The 10,597-nt window shown below is 42.8% G+C and overlaps 1 long non-coding RNA gene across 1 annotated transcript; it reads right to left on the reverse strand.

Annotated features, from left to right (window-relative positions):
- Positions 1 to 4,448: 4,448 nt before the first annotated feature.
- LOC125946928 (uncharacterized) lies at positions 4,449 to 7,367 on the reverse strand. The gene is made up of 2 exons (XR_007468000.1): positions 7,197 to 7,367; positions 4,449 to 4,622 (listed from the first exon to the last, which is right to left on the reverse strand). It is a non-coding gene; the product is annotated as an uncharacterized LOC125946928 (long non-coding RNA).
- Positions 7,368 to 10,597: the final 3,230 nt, after the last annotated feature.

Genomic DNA, 10,597 nt, shown 5'->3' on the forward strand with positions numbered 1-10,597 from the left:
GCGTTTTAGTTTATCATTGAACCTAGGTATCCGTCTTCTCTATGACTTACCCTCATGGCTTCCCTTTCATTTACTATGATAAACTGACATGTGGCTACCAGACGTGGACAGCTTGCCTCACAACACAAGCTGCTTTTGCCCTAACCTTTGTGCAAGGTGCCAGTCAGCATGGGCAAAGCAGCGAGAGCAGGGAATTATAGAAGTAAGGCAGAGGTGTGAGCAATTAAGGGAAGCCACCTCTATGAGGGTAGTGTGAGGAAAAGTATTTAGAAATGTTGGGAATTTGCAGTTTCTGTTTATTGGTCTATTAAATCTAGCTATTTCAGTTATTTCAGCGCATGCTTTGCAACTTTCAGTTGCAATGTGTTTTTCGTAAATGTTGCCACACTCAATACTAGAAGTTTGAGAACCTATATTTCTGACTCATTTGGTTCATTCATACCTACAAGCAGTAATTTTCGCATTTTACATCAGCTATTGAATGCAATGCCCACAGTGGCGCACCGACGGGGGGGGGGGGGGGTCCGGTAGTTGTAACGCCCCCCTGTGGCCAAGTTACCCCCCCCCCCCCCCCGACGCGTCCAGCCCCACCAGTCCAACGTGTACCTTTAGTGCTCTGTTCACATTGTCATTACAATTCAGGCGGTGGCTTGTCGTCGAATTTTCCTGATTAACAAAAACACTCTATCATTGTCTTGTCTTTATTCACACTTAATTACATCCACACTTAATTTACATTGAGTAAAATGCTGATGGAATACAGATCGTCATCATCCTTGGTGTAATTATAATTATAATTATTAGGCATTTTATTGGCTGTTGGATTCCTTTAGCTAAAGCAAGGCAAGTGTTTGCTCTACCCCCCCCCCCCCCTAAAAATTCAACCCCCCACCCCCTGGCAGAGATTCTGGGTGCGCCACTGAGCCCAGATGTGTTCTCAGTCTGCTTCGGTAGGAGTATAGTTACTAACACAGTGAATGATCATGAATCGGTGTGTTTTTAGAAAGTGCCTTAAATATGCAGCTGTGCATAATGCTATACTCTCTTCTAGCACTGGTTTCTTGACATGTGACTTCAAAAAATGAAGTCATCTACATGACCTATTACGAGACAGAATTGTCTAAGTTATTCAAAGGAAAAATCAACCTGGTGAAAGCTTCTTGAATGTTGCTGAGCAACACATACAAGTTAGGGAATGCTTTGGAAAGCCTGTGAGCTGGCTTTAATTCAAGTTGCATGCCTCAATGAAATATTGCATTGAGAATTATTTTATGCCGGTAAGTGCACACATATTTGTGTTTATTTCTGATGTTCTTCTTCGTTAATTACTTTCTTGGTTCAGTGCATATATTTATAAAGCAAGAGATACTGGCTTGTTTTTTCTTTGCATTAGCAAATTACAATATTCGTTTAACAGCACACCTAACATAAATGAGCACACTAAACGTTGATTGGCAAGCAAAACATGTACTTGTCTTTTGAATATCCCAGCTTATGTTTTAGTGTGTGCAGTTCGAACACGATTCTTGAGAAGCACTACTTGACTGTTACAAGTATGTGATGTGACAATTACTCAGCACAGCCGACAGATCCAAACTATTGCAGACTGGTACTTACCACACAATGCAAATCTAATCATGCCTCAGGATTTTTTTTTATTTGCTTGGGTTGCCACACGGCATAACGTCAGTATGCCTCAGGATTGTAGAGGTGGATGCCGAGTACATATTAAGGAGGGGGGGGGGGGGCTTTGGCATGAACACTGGTAAAGGAAGTATTATTTGTAGGGGTGGAAGAATATTTGAAGTTTTGGATATGAATCGAACGTTACATGCTAACTATTCGTATTCTAAAATAATCAACTATTCAGCATTTTTGATTAAATAAAACTAGCCAAATACTTCGCAGTAACCGACTGTTAAAGTTGTTACTGTTCACCATCTGCTAACAAAGTATCCCAAATTATCACAAGTGAAACAACAAAAGTTTTCGAAGCAATGCAGAAACAGAATTGGTAATGCAAACTGTGTTTTTGATTTCATGATGGAAGGCTACATGACAACCCCTGATTTTTGATTATAGCCTATCATTTATTTTTATTGACAGTCTGAGCATGTAAATTTTTTATAACCGGTGATTTTTTTCTTGCAACCTGTCCTTTTACATGTCTTTACAGCAAAATAGTCCTTCTGCAGCTTTTGTCTTCCGTTTTTTTTTTCTGCCACAACCATTTATTTAGTACTTTTTTACAGCTAGTCATACAGCAGCTATTTATTCTTAGAACTCTTGTTTGCCACCAGGCTCTAAAGATCTTGAGAGGTGTTTGTGCAGTTTTTTAAATCACAATTAGTGAACTTGTGTTTAAAAGTAATCCTAATCTTCCCTGATAGTTAGCAGTATTTTTCTTTTTTTTTTGTAGTCAGTACAAGCACGGTGCTTAATTATATCAAGATAAATAAGCCTGCTGTAAATGTATTCATCTGTATTCGACTATTCGACACTTACTATTCCCATTAGAAAAAATTTACATTTGCCAACCTCTAATTATTTGCATTGAAGTAGTGAAGAGTTTGACGAAGGCTCGTCTGGTCTGGTCGAAAGAGGCATGGTAAGTAGTTTAAACACAAATCATGAAAATGAAAAATTAGAGATGGTTCAACTGGAGCTTTGTTCACAATCATGGCTCTCAGGTAGGAGCTAAAACATTTATAACATTTTTTTTTGTGGTTGGCATTCGATTTTCAATTGATTATTATAATTAATTGCATTCATCTAGTCCTAAAGAAGAGGCAATGTATTTGGAGTACTACTCTGAATTTAGTTTCTATTGCCAAGTTTTTTTTTATGTAACTTTATTCACCACACAGGTACAACTGATACATATTCATTCCTTCAAGGACGTCACCACTAGTGGAGGGTGTTATTCTGCGCTTGCACAATTATTTTCAGAGATTTCCAGCAAATATGTAGTCCTCATAAACAGTACCTAAATAATTTTAGCCTATGTGGTTATTCATTAACCATGTTAATGGATAGTTACCTTCCGGTTAACCTCCCTGCCTTTCGCATCTCATTTATCTCTCTCTCTCTCATGTAGTCTTCATCAACTACCGACACTGACGCGGCCTTGGCAAACTTGTGAGCTCACAAATTTGAGCATGCAGTAACCCCCCTCCATATTTGTCTTGATAAAGGCTTCTCCTTTGGTGCTACTCTGGATCTGCCCTGTTTCCTGTGATTACCACCATGGGCTTCAAGGCAGACAACCTCAGGAAAACGTTTCATGCACAAACGTGGCTCTTTCCCACTTTTGCTGATAAAGACGGATATTGAAAGCAAGGGTGCCATACCAGGCATGTTGGTCACAGACAGAAATGCGGGGAGGGGGGGGGGGTGTTCTGAAAGTATTCATCTAGTGGACACATCCATTTCATCTGTTGCTGAAACGTTGATTGACTGGGGCACCTGTCTCCCTCTCACGTGTGCCCCAGCCCAGCCAATCAGAACTTAAGCAGCAGTTGAAATGGTTATGTCCATTTGGTTGACACTTGCAGAATACACCCCCTGTGCTCTGTCCTATCTTTCTGCCCTTCCCCATGTAATTTACTCAGTAAACTACTTGTTCATATGTTGGTTACCTTAATCAATGTTCAAATAGCTCAACGTTTAAATAGGTATGTACAAGTAAGGCACTATAAACCCAAGCAGTTAGGTTGGTGATTGCCACCATACAGACTCAACCAATGGCTTCACTGTAGCTTTCCATGGTAACTTTACTGCACTTTGAACGTAGAGAAGGTGGAATATAAAAATAGACTAGCATTTCTCTAATGTGCATCACCCCCTCCACTTTGTGTTGTTACAATCAGTATATTCAACCCAAACGAAGTCCCAACAAAAAGGAATTGTGACACTAATTTCATTTCACTGCCTCATTTTTAGAGGTGTAGCAAGATTCTTTAATTGCATTACCAGTTGTTACTCGGGTTTCAGCTATCAAGGCCTTATGGCACGTTTGGACGTTACCTTAACTGAGTAAACGGCACAGATTGCATAATTGCTCAATACATTTGCACAGCTTCCTTCACCTTTAGTTTTGAATTAAAGCCAGCATTTCTCTTGTGACCATCTTTAAAGAGCTTGCAGTAATTTATACCTAACATAAAAGATGGGTGCGTTGTAGTGCTAGCATGCTGTCCTAGAGTATATTGTTGTATGGAAAATGTGCCGACACACAAGCCCGACAAATGCCACATCAAGCATTGGTGTTTGCTACTCCACCTGGTGTTTCAATTTTACAAAATGTGCACATTTTACCTGTGCACCAGTAAAAAGGGTCCAAAGCTCTTCCTGAAAACTTTCACAAGCACTTATCACAATCAATTCCCCATATAAGTGGTTTTGCTGAAGAGAACACAGGGATACAAGCATAATTAGACACTGAGGAATGTGGGTAGGAACACTTTATTTTCAGCACACATGTTTTTTTTTTTTTTGATGAACTGCTTCTATACTGGTGAAATCTGTGCTTTTAATAAAAGTACACCATGCTGCTTCACCACTCCATGCCAACTGCAAGTATCCTGTACCAGGAAGTCAAACCAAGACGTGGGATGTTCAGTCTGTCAAAAATAAAAACGAGTTTGAAACGTTGACGTGTGAAAAGTAAAGCACACTCAAGAAAAACAGCACAAGAACAAATCCAACGAATCAGAATTACATTTGAGAGCAAACATATAGTTTCTATGGCACAGTGAAGGAACCTTATTCCTCCGACTTTTTTTTTTTGTTGTTGTTGTTGTGAGAAAAGATGAAAGTGGACGTGTTCTATCCCATTTTGTGTATCTTTCACCTTTTCACACACAAAAAGATGTCTTAACGTGCCCAACTGTCTTTGCATATCCATTTCTCTGCTCTCACACCATAATACCTACAGTTAAAGGTTGTAGTAATGCTTAGCTTGAATGAACCAACACCAACTATGAGCACTGTGCTACTAAACATGGCAATGTAAGTCAAGTTCAAGCACAGCACATTCATGTGCTATATACGTGTGCTCTTGATTGTAGGTAAGATAAATAAAAGGAAGGCATGTTAATAAGAATGGTCCTTGATGTGCTATGCAGAAGTGCTCTCCTATTTGGACAGAAGTTAAGCGCAACCGCAATGAACAAGAAGACAACTTATACAGCATTTCAAATCTAGGGACTCAATGTGCTGGAGATTTTTCTGAATTCATGGTAAAAAATCTAGATGCTAAAGACGACACATATATAAACAGGTCTCTGCTCAAACTGGTAATGCCATGTGTAGCTTAGTTTTACAAAATGTGCCCTACCACTGGTCTCCCAAGCTGAGGCTGCAGTCCAGTTGCAACTGCAAATCACTCAATTATGTCTAGGGCACACTTGAGCAAAATGCAGACAAAAATTACTGCACCACTGAGAATGTACCAGAGGCTTCAACAAAGCAGCTGACAGCCTGCATGGACTGGAGCAAGAGAAGCGCATTTTGGGTCTAGGTGTGCACAGCTTGCAGTTGCTCCATGGACGCTATTTAATATATTTACATATTTCACTTACTTGTTGGTTTCAGACAAGAAATATAATGTATTTTGTATCCTTTCCACTGTTAAATACTCAAACCCAGGATACCACAGGTCTGTTTCTGGCATCTGATTTCTTCTCAGAAAACTACCCCTCTAAAAAAATTTCACAGGTACTTAACCCCAACCTCTCTTGAGTAGAGCCTGGTTTTTTAACATGACAAGGTCACTAATTACACAGTGACTCCTTGCGATGTGATGTACGTAAGCACTTTAAAAGGAAAGGAAAATTTAATAGCAGTATGACAGGTACACAACAAAGCAAAGTGCCTGTTTTCACCCACGTATTCAATGTTTGCTTGTCTACTGGCGTTTACCCTACAAAAATGCAACAGGCGAAGCTGACTGCACTGTTTAAATCAGGGGACAGAAATGACATGTCAAATTATCGGCCGGTGTCAGTGCTCCCTGTCATTTCAAAAGGCTTAGAGAATGTTATCTGTAAAAGAGTTGTGTCATCACCAATAGCCAACAAAAGTTGTCGAAACGTCATCCTGGCGCAAAAATGAGCTTTGTTGAGACTAGAACGTTGAGACTGGTAGGGTTCGTCGCTGGCTGAAACCCTACACTCCCGATTCGCGTGACCCCTACCCACTATCGGTATGCTTCACCGCAATACACAAACTGCGGTGATATAACAGTGGTCGAACAGGCTGGTGCAAACGTTTCGACAAGAGAGCTTGCCTTAACCAGCTTTTCTTGGCAGTTTTCATATATGTGAGTACACCTGCCAATACACTTATTACGCTCCTGGGCGCGCGTAATGTGATGGGCGAAGGCGAGTGCGCGCGTACATAGTTAAGGAACATATACATGTCCCGTGATAGCGGCCCCTTTTCACTTTTGGTATGCTTCACTGCAATAATTTTTGGGTAAGCTTCACCGCGTAACACGTCTACTGCGGCGAAGCTGACTTTAGAAAGCCGATTCATTCAACGCATCTTACGAGGCAGGTCCGCTTATCACGCTTGGCAACGTTTGAACACCACACTTACTACATTAATTTCTTTAGTTATTTTAATTGTATTGTCACCGTGATCCTGCAGCCCGCAGTAGCAGGCTGATACTGCGTCATAATCGTTCCAACTGCATCAGGACAGCGTGTAGCTGGTAAGCGTGCATGCAACAGGCACGGCGGCATTGGCTGTTGTTGGGAAACTTCCGAGACGCTCTTTCGCGCAGTAATGCCATTTGTCTTATTAAAAAGAATGCAGGTGGTGATTAAATGAAATGCAGCAAAGCTGTAGAAAAGCAGTAGCAAAGCTGTTCGACCATCTCGCGCAAAAACGCGATTCAACACGATCTGGCGGAACAGCTCACCATGCCAGGATTTTCTTGCGTCCTCGTTTTTTCACGCATCATTCACTGAACCACACTACTGGATGGTTCTGTACACGTACTAACGATCCTGACGGAGGATCAGCTTTATAGCTTTATATGGGATGCCACGGCCCATTCCACGGGCCGGCTGCAATTTGACGCGGCCACGAGGCAAAATATGCGCGCAAGATAACTGACGGCAACACATCAAGCAGCTGACAGCCCCAACCTTTTATTACATGCATATAGAGTGGAAAAATGGATTACTTACTCTGTAAGAAGGCACGGAATACGGACCGCTTCACAACGCGACCGGCCCCGAAAAACAGCCGCCATGAAAATAAACGGACGTGACATCATTGGTTATAGCGGACGTGACGTCATGGGTCGCACCAAACGTTTTGGGCACCTTTTGTTTGCTGCGACCGGGTCGCAGGAATGCCGGCCTAAAAATCGTTCCTACTAAAAATAACCACTAAAATCCATAAATAATGATTGATAATTTTTGTTCATAGAAAACATAATAAATTTTGAAGGAAAACTTAATTTGTAGCGTAAAAAATAAATAATACGATTAACAAAATTGCGACTACGAAACTAACGGCACACTGGATACCGTTGCAAAAGACTGCTCACAATAAAGTCACGCACGCACGCAGGCACACATAAACACTCATGCTCAAACACTGGTTTGGCGTTCATTGCGTCACCTATGAGTAAAAGTTATTACTAATATCTTTATTTTTATGAACAACTAACTTGTTTAAGTAGTTTGCAGCATCTTTGCAGATGACGCGGTAAAAAGTAGGGTATAACGTGGGCGCGTAACTGTTGTTTGATTTCTTTCATTTCTCTTTGGCCTTCGTTTGTTTCACTGAACATAGGAGAGCTGCAGGCTTGGGAGGCTTCCATGGCAAGAATTTTATCGCATGCTTCTGCAAGGCGAGTGTCGGGAGCAGCCGCTGAGACAGCGATTAGCTGCGTAATGTTGCGGCTGTTGCTGAATCCGAAACTCTTTCAACGCGCTGTGCTCTCAAAGCGCGTTCGTTGTTTGATATCTAGTACCACGGCCGTTGGATAAAAAAATGTATTATGCTTTCGAGACACAGGGTGTGGCACAGGAAATTCTAAGACCTCTGAAGTGTATGTTTACAGCCTGTGCGCGCTTGCATCCTACGGCTCGCACAGCGCGTCCGATGCTCAAAGGTAGCGTCGTCGCTTGTCGGCGCCTGCCTTATCGCCACCATCCGCGCTGCCGCCGTGTCTACTTTTGGGGAACTCCCCATGCACGCAGTCACCGTGTTTGCAAGTGAATTTCACATTCTTTTGCTCCCTAAAACGTGCGCATTTTGGATCGCACCTATGGCTATGCCATATGTTGTATGTTAAAACGACGATGGCATTTGTACGCCGGCGAGCAAGTCACTCGTGGGCGATCATGAAGATGGTTCAACGTCGCAGTTTCTACGTAGCGTAAACGGCTACGAAAGCGGGCTGGTCCCGGACATAGTACAGTCTAACATGGCGCCTCAAAGCGCGAGCTGTCGCAAGAAGACGAGGAAGTTACATGGGGCGCGCGCGCCGAGCAATCAAAGCGCTGACTGGTTTCGGAACGAGAGACGTACGCGTGCGCTCGTGGCCTAAAGGTTAGAGCACCGGGCTGCTGCGCTCGAAGGTCAACGTTCGGTGCCAAAGTCGGTCACACACTGTTTTCTTTTTACGAAAGCGAGCCCAAACTAGAACCTACCTACCGCAAAGTGACAAGAATGAGGCAAAGATTGCTTCTTAATAAAGTTTTGAAATGTCGCCTTCATATGCGAGTCCTAATTAGTATATGCTAAACTCAACTGCTACACAACAAAAAAACAACTACGAAAATCAACACAAATTACTCAATAAATTATTTATTGAGAAGCTCTCAATGGTAATATCATTGTGCAACTGTTGAGCGAACTCAAAGACTTTAGAGACTTTGTTGAAAGTCCGTTGATTCAACAATACCCCAACAATACGTCAATAGAAAATCAACAGTCATTTTTGTACGCCCCCCCCCCCCCCCCCCGTAGTCAGCGCCTATGCAAGATAGATTGACAGAATTGATAAATGAAGCAAGAAGGACCACCTATAGCGCCTCTGAGTCGTGGTATTGCTGTGAAAGCGAACGATGGTGACTAGAGACCTGATATTGCTTCGAGAAATAGTTGCGCTGGACCCATTTGCTGCCAAGTGAGTGATGGGGCTGCTGTTCTCAAGGCATTCTTTTGCGCCGAAGCACCTGTTTTAAAATCATCTTGCGACATGAAGTTCGAGGTCGGCCAATAATGTTCAGTTCTGCATATTATATTGCTACTCTAATAATCATAACGACATAGTCAATGGTGGTCAAACAAATGATGCCTGCGGAACCAACGTTTTGAGAATAGGACCTGTCTTCGCCGGGCCCTGACGAAGACGAATCGTGTTCTCGAAACGCTGGCTCCACAGGTCTCGCTTTCTGAACAACGGTTCGTCACACCAAGCCTCCATAGGCCAGTGAACCTTTGGCTTGTGATAAAGGCTCATTTCACCTAAAGGTCTTTGGAATTATGTAATGGTTCCCGTCAGTTGTACCTGCCGTAAAGCTACCATCAGACTTATTAAGGACACATTACATTTAATACACATTTCTAGCAGTTAGACTTTGACAAACACTGTTTCTAAGGAGCAAACATTGAATGTTTTGGAAAGAATACGCGTACGCATTAAGCTAAGAAGTCCAAGGCAAATGACCCATCCAGAAATCACTAGCACCCCCCACTCTACAATCAAAAAGACGCCTAAGGCGTGTTCGGGTTAAGTATGATGGCGGCTGTGCATGTGTTCTGCGGCACTTCTCTCAACAGCCGCGACAGGCGGCTGTGCCTGACAGCTGAGGAATCAGAGGAGTGTGAGCACGATCACTTGACGCTATGGGTGGTAAAACAGCGCAGAAGAGCATTTTCGGACAAATGAAGACATAAGACGCGCACGCGCGTTGTTTGTGTAGTCTCCTCCTTTCTACGGAGCCTTTCACGCTGCTTCACCACTCGCACCAACCAGTTTTATATTGGTGACATGCCGGTAACTGCGTTGCCTTGCGTTTCAACTGCACTTGTAGTCATCCTGAGACCTACAGAAGCAACGCTAGCTCATCAAAAAACAGAACTACACTGGTCTTTCTGTGGCATACGCATACGTCTATTCGATGTCGCCTCAGTAGTGACAGCACAGATTACCCTTGCTATATATACACTTCAAACCGCTGGTAACACTATTGTAACGACTTCGCCGGCTCACCTTCCCTGGTCACCTTCAACGATTGCAGTCGTTTAAAATCACGTGCGGAAATGGCGTAAGATGCAGCTGCTGCGCGCTCTCACGAGTGCAGCTATTCTGCGTAATACGCTCCATTCGCTGTAGTGTTGTGTAAGCAGCTCAATGAGAAGAAAAAAAGGACGCCTTAGCTTCAAGAAAAGCAAGAGAGCGCATTCATATGTTACTTATTGTGTGGACGAAGCCATGGATCGGGAAATATTTCAAGTTAAAAGCGCTATTATTCAAGCCTTCGCGTTCCGCTGCATCCACTCTTTTTATTCGAACGTCGCTCGAACGCTGAACCGATCCCGAGCAAACGCTAAAGAGCAGCAGCTGCAT

The sequence above is a fragment of the Dermacentor silvarum genome, chromosome 7 (assembly GCF_013339745.2).
Source record: "Dermacentor silvarum isolate Dsil-2018 chromosome 7, BIME_Dsil_1.4, whole genome shotgun sequence".
In the NCBI taxonomy this organism is placed as follows: Eukaryota; Metazoa; Arthropoda; class Arachnida; order Ixodida; family Ixodidae; genus Dermacentor; species Dermacentor silvarum.